The 16,912-nt window shown below is 39.7% G+C and overlaps 1 pseudogene; it reads left to right on the forward strand.

The window, feature by feature from the left end:
* Positions 1-1,253: 1,253 nt before the first annotated feature.
* The window catches only part of LOC130217539 (multifunctional procollagen lysine hydroxylase and glycosyltransferase LH3-like), a 30,463-nt pseudogene continuing 14,804 nt past the window's right edge, over positions 1,254-16,912 (forward strand).

Consider the following 16,912-nt stretch of genomic DNA (forward strand, 5'->3'; position numbering starts at 1 on the left):
GTTAGCATTTTGGCCTCATAGTAAGAAGGTCACTGGTTCAAGTTCCGGCTGGGTCATTTGATGTGTCTGTGTGGAGTTTGCATGTTCTCCCCGTGTTTGCGTGGGTTTCCTCAGGGTGCTCCGGTTTCTCCCACAGTCCAAACACATGCGCTATAGGGGAACTGATGAATAAACTGGCCGTAGTGTATGAGTGTGTGTGAATGAGTATGTGTGTGTGTTTCCTAGTAATGGGTTGCAGCTGGAAAGGCATCCGCTGTGTAAAACATATGCTGGATAAGTTGGTGGTTCATTCCGCTGTGGCGATCCTTGATGAATGAAGGGACTAAGCTGAAGGAAAATGGATGAATACATTTTTCTATTAAAATAATAATAATAAGAAGAAGAACAAATATTATTATGATTTTATGATTTCCAGAGGCTAGTCTCAATATTGTCATTGTAAAAATTGTTTATATGTGCGAAAATCTTGTCCTGCAAATTTAGAGCAATATCCATTTGATTGACCATAGATTGAACTTATTTCAAGCAGAATATTTTATCTATCTATATTAATATCTATCTATATTAATAATCAGAATGCATTTCATTTTCACATTAACAGAGCACTGTTTATGTTCAGTTACACTGAATTATGAACAATATTTCACGCAATTAAAACAAATATTTTCAATAAAGTTATGTGAAATAGTAAAACAATTTAATATGCTTTCTGTGTATGAATTCACTTTTTTTGTAACTTTTTATGAATTTTGTTATATGTGTCATTAGTTGTAAAGATATTTATCAGCTCTAACACATATTTATGGCATTACCCAGTGCTTAGGGACCATCAGGTTAAGCTAACCCAGTTTAAGTAATTATTTAATTTTACTGTTTATTATTTATTTTATTTTCACTCAACAAATAAAATAAAGCTATACATTTCATACAATTTAAAGGCCTAAATAGTAAAATATAATAAATCCTATAAAAAGAGTTTTTTCAATGTAAAATTATGTATGGAAACCTCACACCCACACACACACACACACACACACACACACACACACACACACACACACACCCGTTAAGTTATTCCTAAAACGTGGCACTCCCTCAATATCTCTTTCTGTAGCCGAAGGGCTTGATTTCTAGAAGAATTGCGTTCCATTTGTCTGCTTCTGATTGGTCGAGCGCCTTCACCTTCTCTCTTTTCATTTGCTGAGCCCCTGTCAGTCAGCGTGTGCTCCATGCTCGTTGGCTGTCCGAGCGGAAACGAGGCGGTTTTTTCGAGTTGACGCTGAAATTCCTGCCCTCTGTCCGCGAACTTTGGGAGCCAGAGTTCTGCACGGGAGCGACGGGAAAACCGAACCGAGCCCTAGGGGAGACCCACCAGCGCGATGACTCCGGTGCCTGTGATCCTGACCGTGATTCTGGCTGTTATTCAGCTCAGCAGAACCGAACCGCGGAAACCCAGTAAGAGCCTTCAGTCATTTCCAGTTAGTTCCTCGTTTAAATATAACTGTAATGTACTGTAAATATAACTAAATCCCGATCACAAGCTCACCGTTATTGATCCGGATCGGAACCTAACGGAATGTTTTTTTTGTCAGAATATTACACTTGTACTGTAAAACAACGGTAATGACTGATGTTAAAGTGATGCTGTAACTGCGGGGCTCTGATGGGAGCTTTGTTTACCTAACGTTATTGGGCTAATGTTGGTTTTACATTCGCACATACAGACTTTCACCTTAATAATATCATTTCAGTAAAGTATTCTTTTCAGCTTCTAAATAGTGAATGGTAAATCTCCTTGGAGGACCTACATTGTGCTGAACTAAAGGTCTTTCAGAAGATTCTGGATCCATTCGCAGATCCATCAGAAACAGGCTGGAGATCCAGAAGCTTCTTTGCCAGTTTCTTATAGTTTCCAATAGACCTAAAGGCTTTGTTAACATCAAAATGAAAATTCAGTTGTTAATTACTCGCCGTCATGTAGATTCAATCCCCTTAGAGTTTTGTTTTTCTTCAGAACACAAATGAAGATGTTTTAGATGAAGTCAGTGAGCTCCCTCATTCTCCGTAGTCAGTAAGGGTCCAGAGATACCAAAAACTCCCTCAAAACAGAACAAATACCTTTAGTCATACAATCAGAATATCAGCACATTAAACCCTTCAGTTTTCTGCAACTGCTTCTGATAGCCCTGTCAGGCTTTATTCTGTGATTTAAAACCGCCTGGAGGTACATTATCCCTTATTTAATATCTTACACTTTAAGCAACTCTGCTTTGTAAAGTATTTTTCCCAAAACATTTTTGCTCTAGGTTTTTATAATGAGTCTTAGTCAAAGCATTATAAGATCTGAACTCGTCAGAATCGAGAGATAAACTATAAGCACAGAAGTATATGAAAATCTGAAAAATACAAATATACACATTACACAAGACTGTGAACTTAAGACTTTTAAGGGTTATTTCCCTCATGGAGGAAAATTCTGCTATTAATTATTCGCCCTTATGTAGTTCCAATCCTCTGAGAGTTTTGTTTATCTTCAGAACACAAATGAAGATATTTTAGATAAAAACAGAGAGCTCCCTCATCCTTCGTAGACAGCAAGGGTCCTGAGACACTCAAGGCCAAAAAATGTCCTCTAAACAGACAAAGACTACGTTTACATGGACGTCAGTAATCAAATTATTTGCTTTAATCTAATTAAGAGAATAATAAGACTAAGGTGTTTACATGAGTTGCATTTTGAGTGTTACTTTCATGATCGCGTTTTACATGTTATAGCACATAATTCGATTAACGTCACCACGTTATTCGCATTTCCTCCGGAGTTTCATGCCATTTCGGGCGTTTCATTTTAAATTTGTCGACTTTAACTGCAGTTTGGCACTTTCACTTTCATTCAGGAGCATTCCCCATGCCCTCTGTGACAAACGAGGTGTTGGATGCAACTATGTACTGCTGGAAGAGCTGTTTTAATGGTTCATACCGCATACTGAATAAAAGAAAAAAAACTCTGCATTTCACGATGCAGGTGTCTGTGGTCTGCACTGACTGAGTAGGTGCAGAGTGTCAAACAGCCGTGTGTAGGTTTACAGGGGATTTGTTGTGAATATTAGGAAGACTGTTTGGTTCTTTTATTTAGCACCAACCATATAGCCAGTCTTTCTAACATTTCATTGTTTATTGTCTTTAACCTTGCATATATTGTAAATACCTCTCTCACTGATTCACCCTCACTTTTTGTAAATAAAATCACGTATTTCTGCTGTCCATCCTTACTTTATATCACAATTTGTTTTTGAGTTTTTGCAATAACCAATTCCTCAGTTAAATGTGCAACCCCACTCTCCTAGACATAAAAGGTGTTGTAACTGTGTGGACTATCCTGTTGCAAAACGCGGCGAAAAGTCCTACATGATGGTAACAATTCGATTATGGTGTTTACATGCCTGCAACTGCACTTCAATAATGCGACTAAAATCAGCATACTCCACACGTCTTAATTCGATTTCTCTTCAGTTCGATTATGACCTTAATCTGATTAATCAAAAATCACTGTTTACATGGTTAACTCTTAATCAAAGTATTGTCTGAATCAAATTATTGGTGTCCATGTAAACGTCTTCACTGGTTCATCTGTAATCATATGCAGATTCAAAAACACTTTTGTGTAGCAAAAAAACTTTTTAACTTTGGATAAAAATATCACGGTATTGTGATTACTGCTTTAAAATACGTTTGTTTTAAATGTCTGGATAAAAAACAACAAATTTTCCCTCATTTGAACACAAAATGTTTTATTTTTTGAAAGATTTTAAATATTTTAGAGCAGTAACATGTCAAGCTAAATAATGAAAATGAATCATTGTCGGCGCAATAGCCTAGTGGTTAGCGCGTCGACATATGGTGCAGTAGCACGTTAGGGCGTCGCGAGTTCGAATCCCGGCTCGAGGACATTTCCCTACCCTACCCCCCTCTCTCTCTCTCCAACTTCGCTTCCTGTCCTAAATACTGTCCTATCTAATAAAGGCAAAATGGCCAAAAATAAATCTTAAAAAAAGAAAATGAATCATTGACTTCCGCTGTCTTCATTAGGTTCAAAAACGCAGATTTCTTTACACTTTAAAATGGCATCTTTGGTTATATTTTCTACTGGTTTGTTTTTTGTTGTGCTAAAAAACAAAAAAAAAAAAAAAAAAAAAGTGAATAAAGTCTATCACATATCTTAGGAACGGTAATTGGCAGTTTTAAAACATTGACTTTTCCGATCCGCGGTATACCTTAAAAATGGTTATCGTCCCATGCCTATTCTAAACAAACACATACTCGCCTTTTAATCTCACAAGTGGTGCCAAATCTTGAGCTATGCTTTTATGATGAACATAAAAGAAGTTATTTTGAAGAATGTTGAAAATATAGTTCTTGTTATGATGGTTATTTTGTTCTTTAAAGGGTTTTTTTGCGCTTTGCTATAGATATAAAATATTAAAATTATCCAGTTCCTCAGGCAAAGTGTGTGTATGTGTTCAGATGAGCTGCTGGTGATCACTGCTGCTACAGAAGTGACTGATGGATACCTGAGGTTCATGAGGACCATCCGACAGTTCAACTACACTATTCAGGTGACAGATCTGCTCATACATTATATTACTGTGTGTGTTGTGTTTCCTGTGGAAGTGTGTTCCTAGTGTTTCTTCTTTATATGTGGGTGTGTGTCTCTGGTGTTTAAAGGTGCAGTAGGTGATTGTCTATAACATGTGTTGTTGTGCTGGTTGAAAGTCTCTTCGTATTCCAATAGTAATGATTAAAGTAAATGTTCTATATGTATTTATATATTCTAGGTAAGGCATGAGACTAAAAAATGTTCATCCAATTAAACATTGTCAGGCTGATAATTCCCATATTTCTGATAAGTTTTTAGTGTTTAAGTTCAGTTTAGCTCAGTTCAGTGTGGTTTAATAATCACTACTGAGAGTCCAAACACTGAAGAGCAAATCCAACGATGCACAGCTCTACAGATCCTGAACCATGCAAGCCAGTGGCGACAGCGGAGAGGGAAAAAACCTTCACTAATTGGTGAAAGTGAAGAAAAAAACCTCGAGAGAAACCAGGCTCAGTTGGGCACGACCATTTCTCCTATGGCCAAACGTCTTGTGCAGAGCTGCAGTCTAGGAGCTGGAGAAGCTGGACATCAGCGGGACTGGTCTGTCCCCTGGAGCGTCTCAGGAGTCAGTCTCATGCTCTCCAGTTCTCTTTAACCACCACAGCAGCTGCTCAGGATACGGCCTGGTCCAGGATTATGGAAACCTTGGGATCATCTTGGGATCGTCTTGTCGCTGGTCTTGGATAGCTTTAGTGGTGCTGCATAGTCTCTGAGGGCCTCGGGATGAGTATCCCCAGGAACAAATAGAGAATAAAGAGAATAATTAGCGTAGCTGCTGTTTATAGTGTATATAAACAAGATGCAGAACCTGTGTGGAGCAAATTTATGCATCATACCGCTGCGATGATGTGTGTCTGATTATCAGAAAGGCTATTCCAGAGTTTAGGAGCCATAAATGAGAAGGCTCGACCTCCTTTACTCGACATTTCTGTTCCAGAACTACCAGAAGCCCTGAGTTTTGAGATCTTAAAGAGCGAGTTGGATTGTAGCTGTTGTTATGAATGGGTTATCTGCACAGAAGTGTTGTTCAGCCACTGAAATCTCCCGGTGAAAGACTGATGTGAGTATTTTCAGTTTCATAAGGTCCTTTTAGAGCATCGATAATGTAGATTTATATTTAGTTTAACAAATAAAAAACATCAGTAAACAGCGCTATTCCACCTAGCCTGCTTTACTGAGCTGAAGATGCTCTTATATTCTGATTGGGTCATTTCTGAACAATGACAGCCTGTGATGCGCTCCCTATATTGTTCACCACTACTCTGAATATTGGCTCTGAAATAGCATGTCAGTATGGCTCAGTAATGAGTGTATATCCTGCATGCCACCGGCTAAACACTCAGCATACTGTAGTGGCTTTAGGACAAAGCGTGTGAGAGAGTAAGACTGATGAGAGAGTGAAGTTTTGCTTGCTAACTACAAAACTGAAACATGCTAGATATAATACAGTTGTTCATTGGGAGTCGTAGTATTATAAAGTACTGTAGAGTTTTCTAACTGGTGAATGACATGATCTAGTGGGTCTCTGTCATCTTTATGGTGTGCGTTTGTGATTTCCTGAGGCGTGGCTTTGGATGACATGGGAGGGACTGTGTTTCAAAGATATTATGCGAACCGGTTAGTATTTAGGTAGATGACATATTGCACCTTTAATATGTGTGTGTGTGTTTGTTTGCTTTATTTATAGAGCACATTTAAAAAAACAGATGTTGACCAAAGTGCTTTACAAAAAGACCAGCATACAAATCTATACATTAGATTAAATAGATAATTACAATAGATTAAAATTGAATTAATTGCATTAAAGCAAGAGACAGAAGATGATTTTTTAGGTGAGACTTAAAAGCACCAAGGGAAGTTTTCAGACCTGATTGGCCTCAATGAAGTATGCCAGTGAAGAAGCTCACTGATGTAAATAGGTGCCAGACCATTCAAACTTTTAAAAACAAGTAGCAATAACGTGTATTGAATCCTAAATTGGACTGGGAGCTGATGATAAAACTGGTGAGATACTAGAATTTTTTTTTGTCCCAGTTAAAAGCCTAGCAGTTGCATTTTGAACCAGCTGCAGGCGTGCAATTGATGCCTGCGAAACTCCTGAATACAAAGAGTTGCAGTAATCCAATCTGGACATCATAAAAACATTGATGATGGTTTCCAACTCTTGAGAAGACAGAAAAGGCTTCAATTTGGCAATGCTCCTTAATTGATAGAAACCACATTTGACGAACTTTAACTCAGTGTCAAAAATAACTCCAAGATCTTTTGTGTGACTGTGGACCTTAGGCCTGAACGAACCTAGTTGATTAATTGTAGATTCACAGACACTCGGAGGGCCAAACACTAGTACTTCAGTTTTTGATTCATTCAAGTGTAAAAAATTACCAGCCAGCCATTCCTCAATCTCGTTAAAACAGGTAAAAAAGGACTGTAAAACAGAGTTTTCTCCTATCTTTATGGGCATGTAAAGCTGAGTATCATCGGCATAGAGGTAGCTTACATTATGCTTTTTACAAATAGCAGCCAAGGAAGCATGTAGATGGAGAAAAGAGCTGGGCCCAAAATTGAGTCTTGGGGGACACCACACTCCATACATGCAGATAAGGAAGAAAAATGTCCTAGTTCAATAGAAAAGGTTCTCCCTAAGAGATAAGAACTAAACCAATTCAAAACATTTCCTTGAATCCCAATCAAAATATTGTGATGTCAGACAAATATCATTAGACACTTTAAGGAGAGCGGTCTCAGTGCTATGTAGTGTCCTAAAACCAGATTGAAATTAATCAAGAATGTCATTTCCCATTTAATGAGTAGAAGCTGTTGAAAGACATCTCTCTCTAAGATTTTGGACTGAAAAGACCATTTTGAAATTGGTCGATAGTTTTTTAAATCAGATGAATCCAGATTGGGCTTTTTTTAAAAGGGGTTGTACTACAGCATGCTTAAAACAAGATGGCACGACTCCACTCAGCAAACTAGAATTCACTATTGATAGAAGGTCAAAACCAACCACCTCCTATTCCTGAATAAGAAGATGTGGAGGAATAATATCCAGTGTACATTGGGAAGGCTTCATATGGAGGACCAAGTCCGCTAAATCGAGTAACGTGATTGGTTTAAATTCAACCAAGTAGTGTGCTAGGGAAAGTGTCATGAGGCGGAATCCCAGCTCTAAGGGCTTCAATTTTACTAATAAAGAACTCTAAAAACTTTTCGCATGTTGCCTGGCAAATGTGTGTGTGTGTGTGTGTGTGTGCGTTTCTCCTGTTATTTTTTTGTATTGTTTTTTCCTGTGTTTTTTGTGTATTTCTGGCATTTATTATATGTGTGTGTGTGTGTGTGTGTGTGTGTGTGTGTGTATACACAGGTTCTGGGTCTGGGTGAAGAGTGGAGAGGAGGTGATGTTGCTCGGACTGTCGGTGGAGGTCAGAAGGTTCGATGGCTGAAGACAGAACTGGAGAAACACAAAGACAAGCAGAACACTGTGATCATGTTTGTGGACAGGTGAAAACACACACACACACACACACACACACTGCAGTGACCTCATTTCTCTTGACAATAGATACTTTATTAATATGTAACACGATTACCATCATACTGACCACAAACATCACCTCACACACCTCTTTTATTTGTGCCAAATACTGTCAAGGGCTTTTTCACTCTACAATTGTCCAGATCTACTATTGTGTGCAGAAGACAAGCTAATATATGTTGAAAGATGTGGCGTCCTAATTTGTTATAGTGTTTATTTTTTTAAGTGTTTACTTCAATGTGTCAATTAGCTTCTGTGACATTAAATTGGGTATGTGTTTATAAATAAATTGTGTGTGTGTGTGTGTGTGTGTGTGTGTGTGTGTGTGCGCGCGCAGTTATGATGTGATTTTAGCCAGTGGTCCAGTGGAGCTGCTCAGGAAGTTTTCTCGTTTCTCTCATCGTGTGGTTTTCTCCGCTGAGGGTTTCTGCTGGCCGGACCAGAGACTCGCGTCCAAATACCCCGCAGTGCATCATGGGAAACGCTACCTCAACTCTGGAGGTGTGTATGTGTGTGCATCAGTGGTGTTAAAGGGATTGTTCACCAAAAAATGAAAATTCTGTCATCATTTACTGGATTCAAAGCTTCATGAGTTTCTTTCTTCTGTAGAACACAAAAGAAGATAATTTGAAGAATGCTGAAAAGCTGTGACCATTGACTTGCATGGTGTTTGTTTTTTCTCCTATGGAGGTCAATGGTTACAGGTTTTCAGCATTCTTCAAAAGATCTTCTTTAGTGCAGAGGAAAGAATCTCACAAGTGTTTGAAACCACTTGACGGAGAGTAAATAGTGAGCAAATGGGATTTTTTTGGGGGGGGGCTGAACTGTCCCTTTTAAACACACACTGTGGTGTCAGCTGACACTCATGTCATTGTTTGTGTGTGTGTGTCAGGGTTCATTGGCTTCGCTCCTGAGATTCATGCCATTGTGCAGCAGTGGAAATATAAAGATGACGATGACGACCAGCTGTTCTACACCCGCATCTACCTCGACAAAGAGAAGAGGGTGTGTGTGTTTGTGTGTGTGTGTGTGTTTGCAGGATTAGAAATAAACACTCAACGACTGAGATTCTCTGAACTCTTGCTTTATGCAATATAAGATCACATGACAGGGTTTATTTTTATTTTGACCCGAGTTTCTTTCACCCGATTCACACGGGACGCCAGCATTAACGATTCCCATTCACTTTAAATGGGTGATGTCAAGCGTTGCTGAACCATTGTTCTAGCGACGTTGGTTGCTGCAGAATTTGGGAATTTCTCAACTTTTCAAGCGCCAACGAAAGCGTCAGCCAATCAGATTGCTTTATGCAAATACAGCAGGTCAGACAGTAGCTAGTTGCGATCGAATTTTATTGGGTAATGGTGCAATTACGATCGCATTAGCCCCAACTTCAGACACGCCCTCCGTCAAGCGTTGACGATAACTCCCCGTGTGGATCGGGGGTAACAGTTTAAAGCAGGCATGTCCAAGCTCGTTCCTGGAGGGCCGGTGTCCTGCAAAGTTAGTTCCAACCCCAATCAGACACACCTGGGCTAGCTAATCAAGCACTTACTAGGCTTTCTAGAAACATCCGTGCAGGTGTGTTGAGGCAAGTTGGAGCTAAAATCTGCAGGACACCGGCCCTCCAGGACCGAGATTGGACACCCCTGGTTTAAAGTGTGTGTTTGTGTGTTTATTTGTGTGTATTTTTTTTGTGTTTTTCTGCATGTGTGTCCTTTCTACTTGTACAGTGCATCCAGAAAGTATTGATAGCGCTTCAGTTTTTCTACATTTGTTAATGTATTAAAAATAAAAAAGCTGAAGAATCAGATGTAGATCAGTATTCACAGCGTTTGGCGTGAAGCTCTAAATGGAGCTCAGTTCCATTCTGTTTCCACTGATCATAATTGAGATGTTTCAGCACCTCATTGGAGTTCACCTGTGGTCAATTCAGCTGATTGGACATGATTTGAAAAGGCATACACCTGTCTATATAAGGCCCCAGGGTTGACAGTGCATGTCAAAGCACAAACCAGGCATGAAGACAAAGGAACTGTCTGTAGACCTCCGAGACAGGATTGTCTGGAGGAACAAAGCTGGGGAAGGTTACAGAAACATTTCTACTGCTCTGAAAGTTCCAATGAGCACAGTGGTCTCCATCATCCGTAAGTGGAAGATGTTTAACCACCAGGACTCTTCCTAGAGCTGGCCGGCCATCTAAGCTGAGTGATCGGGGGAGTAGGCCTTAGTCAGGGACGTGATCAATGACTAGTCAGGATAGAGGGAAAGATGAATGCAGCGATGTACAGAGACATCCTGAATGAAAACCTGCTTCAGAGTGCTCTTGACCTCAGACTGGGGTGACAGTTCATCTTCCAGGAGGACAATGACCCAAAGCACACCGCCAAAATATCAGTGGAGTGGACCTCACAACAACTCGGTGAATGTCCTTGAGTGGCCCAGCCAGAGCCCAGACCTAAGTCCTGTTGAGGATCTCTGGAGAGATCTGAAAATGGCTGTACACCGTCGCTTCCCATCCAACCTTATAGAGCTTGAGAGGTATTGCAAAGAGGAACGGGCCAAATCCCCAAAGACAGGTGTGCCTCAGGTGTCTGAAACATAAACAAATGTGGAAAAAAGTGAAGCACTATCAATACTTTCAGGATACACTGTGTAACAGTTAAGTGTGTGTTTGTGTGTGCACTTCCTTGTGTGTATGTGCATGTGTTTGTGCTTCTGTTTTTGTCTATGTGCATGTGTGCTTAAGCGCATTTTTTTATGGGTCTGTGTGCATGCGTGCATCCGTGTGTGTGTGTGTGTGTGTGTGTGTGTGTGTGTGTGTGTGTGTGTGTGTGTGTGTGTGTGTGTGTGTGTGTGTGTGTGTGAAAGAGTGACACACATGTTGTTCATGCTTAATACTGCTTGTTTTCCAGAGGAAGTTCAACATGACTCTGGACCACAGATCCCAGATATTTCAGAATCTGAATGGAGCCATAGGTACACACACACACACACACAGTCATTTGTTGTAGTCCTACTGTACTTGTGCCTGTTTGATGTAATTGTGTGTGTTTCAGAGGAGGTGGTGCTGAAGTTTGAGAAGTCCAGAGTTAGAGCTCGAAACGTGGCCTATGACACACTTCCTGTGGTCATCCATGGAAACGGGCCAACCAAGGTAAATGCAAACATTCAGCACAGTGCTGTGTCTGTTACTGCAGCGCCTGCATTTAATGCACAGACCTTTACATCAGATCACTCACTGCACTGCCATTCAGACGTGTGTGTGTGTGTTTGCAAAAAATATATCGATTTATTTTGCGATAAAATGCACAACGAATAAATTCACAGGTAAATAAAGCTTGATATTTGCTCTTGATTTGTTCATAAAACTGTTTAGAAGATTTATGGCTCGTTTCCACTGACTGGTACGGTACGGTTCGGGTCGGTACGGGTCACCTTTATCAGACTTGCGTTTCCACTAACAAGGGTACCCTTATGGTGGGCGTGGTGTATGACAAAGTTTCAGTCGACGTCATTCTCGCTCGGAAATGTCTACAGTAAAGCTGTACGGGTCACTTGCATATCATATGAGATGCATTTCTCACAAAACAGATGCTTTACACTCATAAACACTTGTGTAGAAATGTTTATTACTAACTTAACTATGAACATGAGTTGATTATAACTGCAGATCAATGACAGTGCGAAACAGCCCTACTGTAACGTCTGTAATTAAATAACTAAATAAATGAACATGTATAAACACATACAGCCCCTTACAGTCTCCGATATGTTACCAACTACAGAAGAACTACACTCAACAGACATTTAGTCCTTATTTAGGTTAAAAACAACACAGAATATAGCCTACAGTCAGCGTAAACCTCTCATCTGTGTCTGTAATCTTCAGCAGCACATGTAGCCTCTGTTAGAGAGTAATTCCATCATTCCCAGTTCATATTATTCCAAAAGGTGAAGATAATAAGTTAGTTATACGTGGCATTTTGTCTAGTTTGCTGAAAAATAATGTGCTCCTTTATTCCGGCTTCTCCTTTGTTTTTTCCGCGCTTCACTCGCGTTTGTCAGTGTCTGACAGGATCGGGTTTCAAAAGCACGTCAATAATCAAGCGCAGGTTATTATCATCAGCTCTAGAAGTTTGTTATTTCAGATATAATGTTAGACGCACGCGAGCGCTAGCAAGAAAGCGAAACTGCTCGCACCTTAGACTGGCTCGTAAAAAACTACGGGGCTCAGGGTAAATCTGCTCTTCATTCCAGGATAAATTTGTATCCATAAATGCTTCTTTGAATAGAGTAAAATCATTAAAAGCACATTAAAGACCATACACATGAAATAAATCATTCACAAAGGTCTATCTTATGGATAAACAACCAATTGACGGATGCTGCTTTCGGTTTTTAAAAGAATCAAGCAGATTTAATAATCTAATTTGCAGAAGAAAAATGGCAGGATATCTTTGCAAAGGAAAAGGATTAAACACATCGGGACTGTTCTACTTCTGTCTAAAATGTAGGCGTAATCTTTGACTCCACACTCTCACATTAAATCTGTTATTAAATCTGCATTTCATTTACGCATTTCCCAACTGCGTCCCTTCATCAGTAGCAAGGATGCTGAGACTGTCATCCATACATTTGTCTCATCACGCATTGACCACTGTAATGCCCTTTTCATTGGTCTGCCTGCCAGCCTCATCTCCAGATTACAGTGTATTCAAAACTCTGCGGCTTGATACTCACTCATACCAAACGTTCTGCTAATATAGACCTCCATTGGCTCCCAGTTGCGTACTGCACTAAATTCGAAATTCTCCTCCTTGCATTTAGATCCCTAAATAGCCTAGCTCCCTCTTATCTTTGCAACATGCTTGTCCCCTACACCCCAACTCGCTCATTAAGTTCTGCTGACTCCGGCCTTCTCGTTGTCCCTCAGTACCGCCTCTCTTCAATAGGGGGCAGATCATTTAGTGTTATTGCACCCAAACTCTGGAACTCTCTACCACGCTCACTCCGTTCTGCTAATAACATCTCAGAATTCAAATCCTTACTTAAAACTCACTTGTTTTCTGAACGCTTCACTTCTACTGTTGGTGTGCCTTCGGGAACAGGGTTGGGAAACACTGATCTAATGTGTGGTGTTAGTTAAAAGCCTCGCCGCTGCATTCTGCACAACTTGCAATCGCTCCATAGAGGATTTGCTTAGACAAGTGAACAGAACATTACTATAGTCCAATCGTGAAGAGATGACGGCATGGACAAGCATCTCCATCTCTGATTTTTGCGATGTTTCTCAGATAAAAAAAGCATGTACGAACAACAGACTCGCGCACATATGTATTTTTATGTACACATTGTTTTTTGTATGTGCGCTTGTTCATGTGTACAATTGCTGTTTGTCTGTATATTGTTGTGTGCATCTGTGCGTGTGTTTGTGTGTGTGTGCTTGCTTTTTTGTGCATGTTTGTCACATGTGCTTGTTTGTTTCTGTATTTTTTTTTGTGCGTTTGTTTGTCTGTTTTTACATGCATTTGTGTTTGTGCATTGTGGTGTATGTCTGTGTGTGGGTTTGACTCTTTGTGTCTGCGTGTGTGTGTGTAGCTCCAGCTGAATTACCTGGGTAACTATGTGCCGACGGCGTGGACGTATGAAAATGGCTGTGGAATCTGTGAGGATGATTTGCTGGATCTCAGTCATCTGTCTGTGAGTGTCTGATAAACACACATACATTAATGCATGCCAATGTGTTCGGTCTGTGTGTAGAGCTTCTGTGTGTGTGTGTATGTGTGTGTGTAGGATGAGGAGATGCCGCTGGTGCATGTGGCCGTGTTCATCGAGCAGCCGATGCCGTTTCTGGAGGAATTCCTGGAGAGACTTGCTACGCTGAACTACCCACACACACACGCATACGACTCTTCCTGCACAATAACGTGTGTATAAAACTACAACAACTGCATAAATCATCTAGACAATTATTATATTTCATCTTGAAAATAGATGATAATGTTTTCTGCTCTCTAAAACTGACCCTTTAAGGCTTCGATTCTGATTGTGGCGTTTTGGTGACTGTCGCTTTAAATGCAAATGAGCTTGTGCTCTTTTAGAAGAGGGCGGAGCTACAGACGTCAGCATAGTGGCAGATTCAGAAACAAGACTAACATTATATGCTAATGAGGGAGAGGTGGTCACTAGTGGGCGGGGCTTTCCTCTGATGACACGTACAAAGGGAGAATGTCAATCAAAGTGTTTCTGCAGACTGTTTTGATCAAGTCTTTATTCATCTTCACCATTAGAGGCTGGAGATATTCACACACTGCTGACACACAACTGTGCTTAAACCCCTTATAGAAGTGATGTTTGCCAAATAGATCCCCTTTAACTGAAAATCTAAAATTTGTGTGTGTGTTTATGTGTGTGTGTAGGTTGTGTATCACGAGCAGCATGTGGAGCGGTTCTGGACTCGTCATCGCTCACTTTTCATTGGTGCAAGAATAGTCGGGCCAGAGGAAAACCTTAAACATGACCAGGCCAGGACCATGGCAGTGTAAGTACACACACACACATTTTTTCTATGATTCCACTGACCTTTTGTGTGCATGCATATGTGTGTGTGTGTTAATTGTGTGTGTGTGTGTGTGTGTGTGTGTGTGTGTGTGTGTGTGTGTTAATTTTGTGTTTGTGTGTGTGTGTGTGTGTGTTTCAGGGAGGCGTGTAAAAAGGACGTCTCCTGCGATTATTTCTTCAGCCTTGACGCTGATGTTGCTCTGACGAATCCTGATGTTTTGCGAATTCTTATTGAAGAGAATAAGTGAGTAAATGAACACCAGCAGAAACATTTACAGTTTATTTTATTTAATAATATTAAAGTTAATTAAAACTATTGAAGTAAATAAATTGATCAGTTGTATTTGAAAGCTTTTGAGTCTAAACGTTTATATTACTATTGGTGATCAATATGAAATAAGTATTTTAATTGTAATATTTTTATGAGTGTACATGATGACTTTATCTACTAAGCAATTTAACGTGTTAACACAAGACAAAATGTTGTAGTAGTTAAATTATTATAGCGCAGTGAAAATTGCATTTTGGAAAACAATTTAGGTAAAAAATCTAATAAAATTTATGGCGAGAAACTAATAATATATTTCATTTTAGGTCTTTTTTTATTAATTAATTTCATCACTGATAACTCCGTATCCAAATATAAATATCAATTACGCCTTGTAATTTGGGGGGAAAAACTTTTCTAGATTTTCTGTGGAACTGTCATGGTTAACATTTTATTCATTCATTTATTTTCTTGTCGGGTTAGTCCCTTTATTAATCCGGGGTCGCCACAGCGAAATGAACCGCCAACTTATCCATCACGTTTTTATGCAGCGGATGCCCTTCCAGCTGTAACCCATTCCTGGGAAACATCCATATACACTCATTCACACCCATACACACCCATACACTACAGACAATTTAGCCTACCCAATTCACCTATACCGCATGTGTTTGGACTTGGGGGGAAACCAGAGCACTCGGAGGAAACCCACGCGAACGAACGCAGGGAGAACATGCAAACTCCACACAGAAACGCCAACTGACCCAGCCGTGGCTTGAGCCAGCGACCTTCTTGCTGTGAGGCGACAGCACTACCTACTGCAACCACTGCATCACCGTTAACATTTTAATTAAAGAATATATTTATTCGTTTATTTAATTGTTGTTAACTCAATCGATTATTAAATTGTGATTTTAAAAAATTACTGTTACTTGCATATGTTAACTGAAATAAAACCGAAAGCTCTTAATTTCTAATAAAAGTGAACTGAATTTTGGGTTGAAAATGTTATTCTGAAGCAAGGATGAGTCAGGAGTGTGTTGAAGACATGTCTAGTTGTTTTGCGTATTGGTGGAGTTGCTCTTCAGCGTTTAGTGTTTGAACATTTACATTATTACACTGAACTAAACTGAACTTTAACTGTGAAAACTGGACTGAAGCAGTTTCAGTGGACTAGAACTTAGCGGTGCAATAGATCAAAAATCTAATGTTTCAGATCACATTAGGTTTTTTTTTTGAGTATTGTGGATCGGAGCATTTTTCGGATTAGCCAAAATGACGAGGAGACATGTCATTTGCTTTTTCATTTATTACAGAAACAGCACTGCGAGACACTTTTGGTTTTAACAAACTGAACTTAGCAGCTGTAATTATATTACAAATAACATAAAGAAATAATCAGCTGAATAAAAATAAACACTAAAATATTCAGTGAAAAATCCACTGTTACTGCTACTGTTGCTGATAACACTAAATATAGAAATATTAATAATATGTACAACCCATATTTACTTCAGTCTCATCTTCAATAAATGATTCAGTTCTTCACTCATAAATCTTCATGTTTCATTGCTAGATGACCATTTCTGAAGAATTATTCAGTGGCATATTTTTGATGGCTGCTTGTCGCCACCTACTGGTGAATAATATAATTGCTGCCTACAACTTTCATTTTTGAGCGTCAAGTTAAATGCATATGATGGCGGTTATAATCTTCACCATAAACATGAGTGGTTTATCTGAACTATAAACTGTTCCCTTTCCCAGAGATGGGTTGCAGCTGGAAGGGCATCCGCTGCGTAAAACATATGCTGGATAAGTTGGCGGTTCATTCCGCTGTGGCGACCCCGGATTAATAAAGGGACTAAGCCAAAAAGAAAATGAA

The sequence above is a fragment of the Danio aesculapii genome, chromosome 23 (genome assembly GCF_903798145.1).
Source record: "Danio aesculapii chromosome 23, fDanAes4.1, whole genome shotgun sequence".
NCBI lineage: Eukaryota > Metazoa > Chordata > Actinopteri > Cypriniformes > Danionidae > Danio > Danio aesculapii.